We start from the raw sequence: 10,880 nt of genomic DNA, 5'->3' as shown, positions 1-10,880 counted from the left end.
CTTCGCATGAGGTGGCCAAAGTACTGGAGTTTCAGCTTTAGCATCATTCCTTCCAAAGAAATCCCGGGGCTGATCTTCAGAATGTACTGGTTGGATCTCCTTGCAGTCCAAGTGACTCTCAAGAATCTTCTCCAACACCACAGTTCAAAAGCATCAATTCTTTGGTGCTCAGTTTTCTTTACAGTCCAACTCTCACATCCATACATGACCACAGGAAAAACCATAGCCTTGACTAGACGGACCTTTGTTGGCAAAGTAATGTCTCTGTTTTTCAATATGCTATCTAGGTTGGTCATAACTTTCCTTCCAAGGAGTAAGCGTCTTTTAATTTCATGGCTGCAATCACCATCTGCAGTGATTTTGGTGCCCCCCCAAAAATAAAGTCTGAAACTGTTTCCACTGTTTCCCTATCTATTTCCCATGAAGCGATGGGACCAGATGCCATGATCTTCATTTTCTGAATGTTGAGCTTTAAGCCAACTTGTTCACTCTTCACTTTCACTTTCATCAAGAGGCTTGTTAATTCTTTTTCAGTTTCTGCCATAAGGGTGGTGTCATCTGCATATCTGAGATTATTGGTATTTCTCCCAGCAATCTTGATTCCAGCTTGTGCTTCTTCCAGCCCAGCATTTCTCATGATGTACTCTGCATATAAGTTAAATAAGCAGGGTGACAATATACAGCCTTGGCGTACTCCTTTTCCTATTTGGAACCATTCAGTTGTTCCATGTCCAGTTCTAACTGTTGCTTCCTGACCTGCATATAGGTTTCTCAAGAGGCAGGTATTTACTTAGTCATCTTTATTTGTGTGTGTGTGTGTGTGAAATCTAGCTACTGTCAGTAGTCATTTGCTTTTAGCCTGAAGAAACTGCTTTAGGATTTCTTGTCACTGTGTTAAAAACAGCTTCTCTCCATTTTTATGTGGGACAATATCCAGATTTGCTGTAATATCTTATTGAGGTCCTCTTTGTATTCATCTGCAGCTTATTTGTTTGAATATTTCTTTGTTAAGTAGCTGGATTATTTTATTGAAATATATTTCCTCTGTAGTATGAAATCTCTGATATTGCTCTCCAGAGGGTATGGGCTGGGAATGTACATTGTCACTTCGAGATGATGTGGCTTTGGGAGGGCTCCTTTTGACTCTTTCCCTGATTACATCCAGATGATTAGCTGTACTAATTGCTGACTGATTGCTCTATCACTTTTTTTTTTTTAAACACTGCCTTGGTATATAAATTAATTCACAGATTGATCCATTAAATTTGTGTGCCTTTGCAAGAATGCTTTATTGATACCAGTGTTTGAAACATTGCTCTTACTGTTGAAAAACTAGATTGACATAAAATCTTTACAATCATTTTATAAATATTATCTTTTAATTCTGAAGTATTCATAATATATTTGAGAGGACATATGCTTTAGAACAGATGATTAGGTAATCAATCTACTTAGAGAAAAGTACATGACGTTTTGATTTTTCTAACTTTTATAATTTGACTTTCATGTAAAAGCAAATGAATGCTAACCATTTGCAGCCTTACTTGACAAGTTATATTTTTATATTATTAATTTCATTATTTATATATATATTGAATAGACTTTAATATATAGAATGTACATTCATAAATCATAATTATTAAAAAACATAACATTACTTTGGAATATACACATTTTTAAATAAGACTCTAAAATGCTTGTTAGTCTCTCTGAAACCCTTAGCATATGGAAAACTCTTTTTTGCTCCTTATTAAATATGAAATGTCCCACAACACAGGAAAAACTAATTGGCTATGCAGACAACTCTAAAAACAAAACAACTTTATAAAAAATATAGCCATTCTAATTTATATGTAAAACCTTATACTGCCAACATCCCATTTTTTGTATTTATATACAGACTTAAAAAATCATTTCTACTGTCTAAGCAAAGGATATAACTTTGTATAGGGGGCTTCCCTGGTGGCTCAGAGGTTCAACTGTCTGCCTGCAACGCGGGAGACCCGGGTTCTATCCCTGGGTTGGGAAGCTCCCCTGGAAAGGAAATGGCAACCTATTCCAGTATTCTTGCCTGGAGAATCCCATGGAGCAAGGAGCCTAGTAGGCTATAGTCCACGGGGTCACAAAAGTGTGAGATAATTAAAATTGCTTCTCACATCCAATTCTAATGATAGTAGTAGGAGATATTCCTCTGAGAAACAAACTTGAGGGATGGTATGGGGAGGGAGGAGGGAGGAGGGTTCAGGATGGGGAACACATGTATACCTGTGGCGGATTCATTTCGATATTTGGCAAAACCAATGCAATATTGTAAAGTTTAAAAATAAAATTTAAAAAAAAAGAAAAATTTATGGTAAATGTGATTTTTGTGTGTGAGAGTAGGGTTTATTTTCCAAAGCAAATTCTCATACATAAAGGTAAGTATTTTTTAATTGTTCTGTAAGTTTGTGTCTTTGGATGCTATCCTGTATGCTAATATTTATATGGATTGAATATACTTCACTTTAACATAGCCAGTATGTGTATGTTTAACTACAGATTCTACACTGATGATGATGCGTTTTGGTTGTAAGCTGAAAAGAAAAGATAATGTCAGAATAAGTTAGAACAAGTGATAAAAGGAAAGAAGTGACACCAGTTACCGTGGGAAGTAGTGCCACACTGTATTTCCAAGTGTTGGTTTGTCAAGCTCTTATGAACTGAGACCCAGCAAACTGAACAGACAAGACAGAGAGAAAAAAAGAGGGCAGTGAGGAGTAAGGAGGTGTTTTGTGATTTTGCTTTGCTTTGTTTTCAGGAAGAAACACTGTATTCATGGGAAGTGTACATGGGTATAAATAACTTTTAGGAATGGGGCAAGGAAAAGGTAGGTAGGATATCTGAACCCTGGTTATAAGATGGGTATTTATTATATTTAGTGTCCTGAAGGTAACTGCTATGAAGCAGAGAGGTAAGATTTATGTGAACTGAAATCTAGGATAGTGGTAAGGACCAATAAATACACAAACATCTACAAGATAGCAAGTAAGACTGAGACTTTTAGACTTTCAGATGTTGTAACTAAAAGCAGAATGAGAGGCTATATTGTAACACATACATTTTAATGAAATATTTTCTTCTGCAAAGTAGGTGTCATGTAAAGTGATACAGCACTTTTTTCAAAAGTGACCAGAATCTCTTTGAAAATAATGTGTCATGCTTAGTTGCTCAGTGCTGTCTGACTCTGAAACACCAAGGACTGTAGCCTGCCAGGCTCTTCTGTCCATGGGGATTCTCCAGGTGAGAATACTGGAGTGGGTTGCCATACCCTCTTCCAGGGGACCTTCCCAACCCAGGGATCTAACCCAGGTCTCCCGCATTGCAGGTAGATTCTTTACCATCTGAGCTGCTAGGGAATTCCTACTGTGGGCTCACATTTTAGGATTATTTTTTTAAATCATGAAACAAGATGGTGACACATTTAACAGTGTTGATCCCTGTGTGATAAGATGTTTTATCCTTTTTAAATTTTTAATTGGGACATGAGAGTATGAGTCATGAAGTCAATATTTTATTTCTCTTATAAAACTGTAGAAAGTTAATGCCCAAACATTTTGAATGAGGAAGCATCATGAGCATTAAAAGAAAAAAAAGCTATGATAATCTGCAAGATTTCAGCTCTGGAGAGTAATACATATCATGAGTCCTTTAGCTAATATTATAAAACAAAAATCTGGTCATTTACTTACTACCCTTCCAATAATGTTCCATTGTCCATTAGAGAAATTCCCAAATCGTTAAAATTACATTCAACACCCTTTATCATATAACCCCTACCTCTTTCTCCAGTCACTTGCCTTTATTTGTCTACATGACCCAGATACACTAGCTCTCTCTTGATTTTCTCTAAGATTCTACTTTATCTCCCCTCAGCGCTTTTTAAAATGTTCCTATTTTTTTTTCCCTTGGAACATTCTTCCAATATTTATAAGCTATCATCTATTCATCTTTCAAATCAGCTTAATGATTAATTTTCTAACTATGCCTTCTGTGATCTCAGACTAGAGTACATTTTGCCCTTATATATTTCCTTTTGCATATATATATATTATATATATTTCTAGCAATCTAGACTTCTCTTTAACACCCATCATGCTAAAATTTATAACCCTATTTACCTGCTATATTCTAAATTCCATGAGGACTGGAAATGCAGCTCTTTCATTCACTGTTGTATTTCAAACTATGTGTCTCTTCTATCATATAACCATGTATTTGTTAAACTAAATTGAAACTTTATTATGTATATATACTGCATTTCAACTACCTCCTGCTTAATAAGATTTGTTTTATTCTGATAAGCAGAAAATATTCCTTTCTAATTTATATTTTTTTGTCTTTTCTATGGCTATAATGCTACTTCTTTAACAAGGCAGAGTGAAATGTCTTTAATACTAAGGGGAATAAAAGAACTTCACAGTTTTTTAAATGCATGCTTGTGTTCAGTTCAGTTCAGTTGCTCAGCTGTGCCTGACTCTTAGCGACCCCATGAATCACAGCACGCCAGCCCTCTCTCTATCACCAACTACTGGAGTTTACTCAAACTCATGTCCGTCGAGTCGGTGATGCATCCAGCCATCTTATCCTCTATCATCCCCTTCTCCTCCTGCCTCCAATCCCTCCCAGCATCAGGGTCTTTTCCAATGAGTCAACTCTTCGCATGAGGTGGCCAAAGTACTGGAGTTTCAGCTTTAGCATCACTCTTTCCAGTGAACACCCAGGACTGATCTCCTTTAGACTGGACTGGTTGGATCTCCTTGCAGTCCAAGGGACACTCAAGAGTCTTCTCCAACACCACAGTTCAAAAGCATCAATTCTTCGGCATGCTTGTGTTAGATACCTTAATTATGTTGTTTCATTTAATCTTCCACAAAAACCCATGATATGAGAGTATTATCCATGATTTTCACCATGATTATCAAAGAGCACAGCTATTTAAACAGTACTCAGGTTTGCATAATACAACACATAATGCCATATTTTCTTTCTTTTCTCTTCATAACAAGTCTGCCAAATTATGGAGGAAGAAAAATTTTCATCTGATATTATCTCTGCTAACTACTGCTGCATAATAAGCAGTTTACACTTAAGTGTCATGAAACAACAACCATTTTAACAGTCTTACAAATTCTGTAAATAAGCTATTTGAACATGGCAATGACTTTTCTGTGGTCTGAGATATATGGGGCCTCTGCAAAGTTCTGCATGGCTAGGGATGGGTTGAATGTTGGGAAACAGACACATACAGAGGCTTCTTCACTTCCGTATTTGGCATCTGGGCTGAGATGACTCAAAAGATAGGCTCAGAATTGTTGTCTGAGAGTGTCTGAATATGGCCTCTCCTTGTAGCGTGGGCTTCCTCAGAACATGGAAGCATAAAGGTAGTTGGGCTTCCTACAAGGCAACTGAAGGCTCCAAGAGCCACTGTTCCAAGAGGGAGGTATATGACCTTTTATGACCCAGCCTCAAAATTCACATAGAATTACTTTGACCATATTCTGTTGGGTGAAGCAATCACAAGCTTGTGTCACTTCAAGGGTTAGAGACAAGGTGTGTTCCTCTTGATGTGAGGATTTTCAAATTATCTGTGGCAATATTTTAAAACTGCCATTAAGTATTTTCCCTCGTAAGAAGATAGTAAAATTTATTGTCAGCAATAGAATCAGGATTTGAATACAGTTTGTTAATGTTACACACGCATTTTTTTCTCATTTTCTTTGTCATTACAATTTTTTTGAGAAACGATAAAAGGTAAATAGCTGTTTTCAGTTCAGTTCAATCTCTCACTTGTGTCCTACTCTTTGTAACCCCATGAACCGCTAGCATGCCAGGCCTCCCTGTCCATCAACAACTCCCAGAATTAACCAAATTCATGTCCATTGAGTTGGCGATGCCATCCAACAATCTCATCCTCCGTTGTCCCCTTCTCCTCCCACCTTCAATAATTCCCAACATCAGGATCTTTTCAAATGAGTCAGCTCTTCGCATGAGGTGGCCAAACTATTGGACTTCCAGCTTCAACATCAGTCCTTCCAATGAATACCCAGGACTGATCTCCTTTAGGATGAACTGGTTGGATCTCCTTGCAGTCGAAGGGACTCTCAAGAGTCTTCTTCAACACCACAGTTCAAAAGCATCAATTCTTTGGCACTCAGCTTTCTTTATAATCCAACTCTCACATCCATACATGATTACTGGAAAAACCATAGCCTTCACTAGATGGACCTTTATTGACAAACTAATGTCTCTGCTATTTAATATGCTGTCTAGGTTGGTCATAACTTTCTTCCAAGGAGTAGGCGTCTTTTAATTTCATGGCAGCACTCCTCCTCAAATTTTCTGTAATATATAACATAACTTTTTATCCTGTCAACAAATAGGTACAAAGGAAACTAAAAAATTAGTTTGTAGAAAAAATATGTTTTATGTGCAGGGTATAAATAAGACATTCAAATATGAATAAGATTTGAAGCAATTGTCTAAAAAATTAAGTCTTCTAATTTTGCAAAAGGATCTAAGATAATTGTCTACACATCACCCATTAAATCCACCCCTTACTCTCATGCAATATGTAGCAATCTATATAATTCCTTTGGGTTTCAGAGAGAAAATGGAAAAAGAAAATGAATTTAGGAAAATGTATGGTAGAGCAATCTTAAAGTAAATTACTATTAATATAAAAATAGATGATTCATTATTGAAAAAAGGAAAGTATGGTTGGTATTTCTAATTCAACAAGTCTTTCATAACAAGACTAAGATTTAAGTGATTTTAAATTTGGCATATTTAGAATTATCTCATAGCAATGTTATATACAGAGATGTTATGTAGTACTATTTTCTTGGTTTCAGAAAAATATCTAACTAGAGCAAGCTTATGCCGAGTAATTGTAGTATTTCTAACCTTTTAATACACTGTAAAACATTGTCTGTTGAAAACCATAGTTTCAATATTTAGTTAGACTTTATTTATATTTTGTAAATTGAAGGACTCTTGAATCTCCTTAAGTAAATTGTAATTTAATGCAATTTTACTTATACTCAGCAGTGTAGTTACATCTTGATTAAAGTCATTATAAAGGACATGTAATCACATCCTGATGATCTTACATTTCACTGGGTTAAGAATCAGTTGATTTTATTGTGATTAACACTTAAGGAAATGGAGTATCACCTACATGCACTATTTTGTTATCTAAGCAACAGCCAGGAGCTTGATTTGCATGTTTCTTTTGTTTGAGGGATTGCCTTTCTTTGGGATTGGAATGAAAACTGACTTTTTCCAGTCCTGTGGCCACTGCTGAGTTTTACAAATTTGCTGGCATATTGAGTACAATACTTTCACAGCATCATCTTTCAGGATTTGAAATAGCTACTGGAATTCCATCACCTCCACTAGCTTTGTTCATAGTGATGCTTTCTAAGGCCCACTTGACTTCACATTCCAGGATGTCTGGCTCTAGGTGAGTAATCACATCATCGTAATTATCTGGGTCATGAAGATCTTTTTTGTGCAGTTCTTTTGTGTATTCCTGCCACCTCTTCTTAATATCTTCTGCTTCTGTTAGGTCCATACCATTTCTGTCCTTTATCGAGCCCATCTTTGCATGAAATGTTCCCTTGGTATTACTAATTTTCTTGAAGAGATCTCTAGTCTTTCCCATTCTGTTGTTTTCCTCTATTTCTTTGCATTGATCACTGAGAAAGGCTTTCTTATCTCTTCTTGCTATTCTTCAGAACTCTGCATTCGATGCTTATATCTTTCCTTTTCTCCTTTGCTTTTCGCTTCTCTTCTTTTCACAGCTATTTGTAAGGCCTCCTCAGACAGCCATTTTGCTATTTTGCATTTCTTTTCCAAGGGATGGTTTTGATCCCTGTCTCCTGTAGAATGTCACACACCTCCATCCATAGTTCATCAGGCACTCTATCTATCAGATCTAATCCCTTAAATCTATTTCTCACTTCCACTGTATAATTATAAGGGATTTGATTTAGGTCATATCTGAATGGTCTAGTGGTTTTCCCTACTTTCTTCAATTTAAGTCTGAATTTGGCAATGATCTGAGCCACAGTCAGCTCCTGGTCTTGTTTTTGCTGACTGTATAGAGCTTCTCCATCTTTGACTTCAAAGGATATAATCAATCTGATTTTGGTGTTGACCATCTGGTGATGTGCATATGTAGTCTTCTCTTGTGTGGTTGGAAAAGGGTGTTTGCTATGACCAGTGTGTTCTCTTAGCAAAACTCTATTAGCCTTTGCCCTGCTTCATTCCGTATTCCAAGGCCAAATTTGCCAGTTACCCCAGGTGTTTCTTGACTTCCTACTTTTGCATTCCAGTCCCCTATAATGAGAAGGACATCTGTTTTGGATGTTAGTTCTCAAAGGTCTTGTAGGTCTTCATAGAATCATTCAATTTCACCTTCTTCAGTGTTACTGGTTGGGGCATAGACTTGGATTACTCTGATATTGAATGGTTTGCCTTGGAAACAAACAGATATCATTCTGTCGTTTTTGAGATTGACTCAAAGTACTGCATTTTGGACTCTTTTGTTGACCATGATGGCTACTCTATTTCTTCTAAGGAATTCCTGCCCACAATAGTAGATATAATGGTCATCTGAGTTAAATTCACCCATTCCAGTTCATCTTAGTTCACTGATTCCTAGAATGTCAGTGTTCACTCTTATCTCTTAATTGACCACTTCCAATTTGCCTTGATTCATGGACCTGACATTCCAGGTTCCTATGCAATATTGCTCTTTACAGCATCTGACCTTGCTTCTATCACCAGTCGCATCCACAGCTGTGTACTGTTTTTGCTTTGGCTCCATCCCTTCATTCTTTCTGGAGTTATTTCTCCACTGATCTCCAGTAGCATATTAGGCACCTACCGACCCGGGGAGTTCCCCTTTCAGTATCCTATAATTTTGCCTTTTCATACTGTTCATGGGGTTCTCAAGGCAAGAATACTGAAGTGGTTTGCCATTCCCTTCTCCAGTGGACCACATTCTGTCAGACCTCTCCACCATGACCTGTCCATTTTGGGTGGCCCCACACATCATGGCTTTGTTTTATTGAGTTAGACAAGGCTGTGGTCCGTGTGATCAGATTGGCTAGTTTTCTGTGATTATGGTTTCAGTGTGTCTGCCCTCTGATGCCCTCTGGAAACACCTATCATCCTACTTGGGTTTCTCATACCTTGGACATGGGGTATCTCTTCACGGTTGCTCCAACAAAGTGCAGCCGCTGCTCCTTACCCTGGACAAGGGGTATCTCCTCACCGCCGCCCCTCCTGACCTTGAATATGGAGTAGCTCCTCTCAGCCCTCCTGCCCGCACGCATCTGCTGCTCCTTGGATATGGAGTAGCTCCTCTTGGCTGCCGCCCTTGACCTCGGACGTCCTAAAGAAAGGCAATGCCAAAGAATGCTCAAGCAACCGCACAATTGCACTCATCTCACACGCTACTAAAGCAATGCTCAAAGTTCTCCAAGCCAAGCTTCAGCAATACGTAAACTATGAATTTCCAGATGTTCAAGCTGATTTTAGAAAAGGCAGAGGAACCAGAGATAAAATTGCCAACATCTGCTGGCTCATCAAAAAGGCAAGAGAGTTCCAGAAAAACATCCATTTCTGCTTTATTGACTAGACCAAAGCCTTTGACTGTGTGGATCACAATAAACTGTGGAAAATTCTGAAAGAGATAGGAATACCAGACCACCTGACCTGCCTCTTGAGAAACCTATATGCAGGTCAGGAAGCAACAGTTAGAACTGGACATGGAACAACCGACTGGTTCTAAATAGGAAAAGGAGTACATCAGGGCTGTGTATTGTCACCCTGGTTATATAACTTCTATGCAGAGTACATCATAAGAAACGCTGGGCTGGAAGAAGCACAAATTGGAATCAAGATTGCCAGGAGAAATATCAATAACCTCAGATATGCAGATGACACCACCCTTATGGCAGAAAGTGAAGAGGAACTAAAAAGCCTCTTGATGAAAGTAAAAGTGGAGGGTGAACAAGTTGGCTTAAAGCTTAACATTCAGAAAATGAAGATCATGGCATCTGGTCCATCACTTCATAGGAAATAGATGGGGAAACAATGGAAACAGTGTCAGACTTTATTTTGGGGGGTTCCAAAATCACTGCAGGTGGTGACTGCAGCCATGAAATTAAAAGACCCTTACTCCTCGGGAGGAAAGTTATGCTCAACCTAGATAGCATACTGAAAAACAGAGACGTTACTTTGCCAACAAAGTCCATCTAGTCAAGGCTATGGTTTTTCCAGTGGTCATGTATGGATGTGAGAGTTGGACTGTGAAAAAAGCTGAGCACCAAAGAATTAATGCTTTTGAACTGTGGTGTTGGAGAAGACTCTTGAGAGTCTCTTGGACTGCAAGGAGATCCAACCAGTCCATCCTAAAGGAGATCAGTCTTAGGTGTTCATTGTAAGTACTGACGCTGAAGTAGAATCTCCTATGCTTTGGCCACCTCATGCAAAGAGTTGAGTCATTGGAAAAGACCCTGATGCTGGGAGGGATTGGGGGCAGGAGGAGAAGGGGATGACAGAAGATGAGATGGCTGGATGGCATCACCGACTTGATGGATGTGAGACTGAGTGAACTCTGGGAGTTGTTGATGGACAGGGAGGCCTGGCATGCTGCGATTCATGGGGTCGCAAAGAGTTGGACACGACTGAGCAACTGAACTTTGTTTGAGGGTATTCTAATGTGATTAAATGTATTTAAAATTGAAACAGTAAATTTTTGTTTTTTCAGAATTTGATCTTCCCTTGGAGCTGACCCTACAGAGCTGCAGACAACATACTTCTAGTTGGTT

The sequence above is a fragment of the Bison bison genome, unplaced genomic scaffold, assembly GCF_000754665.1.
Source record: "Bison bison bison isolate TAMUID 2011002044 unplaced genomic scaffold, Bison_UMD1.0 scf7180017864136, whole genome shotgun sequence".
NCBI lineage: Eukaryota > Metazoa > Chordata > Mammalia > Artiodactyla > Bovidae > Bison > Bison bison.
This window is presented reverse-complemented; position numbering follows the sequence as displayed.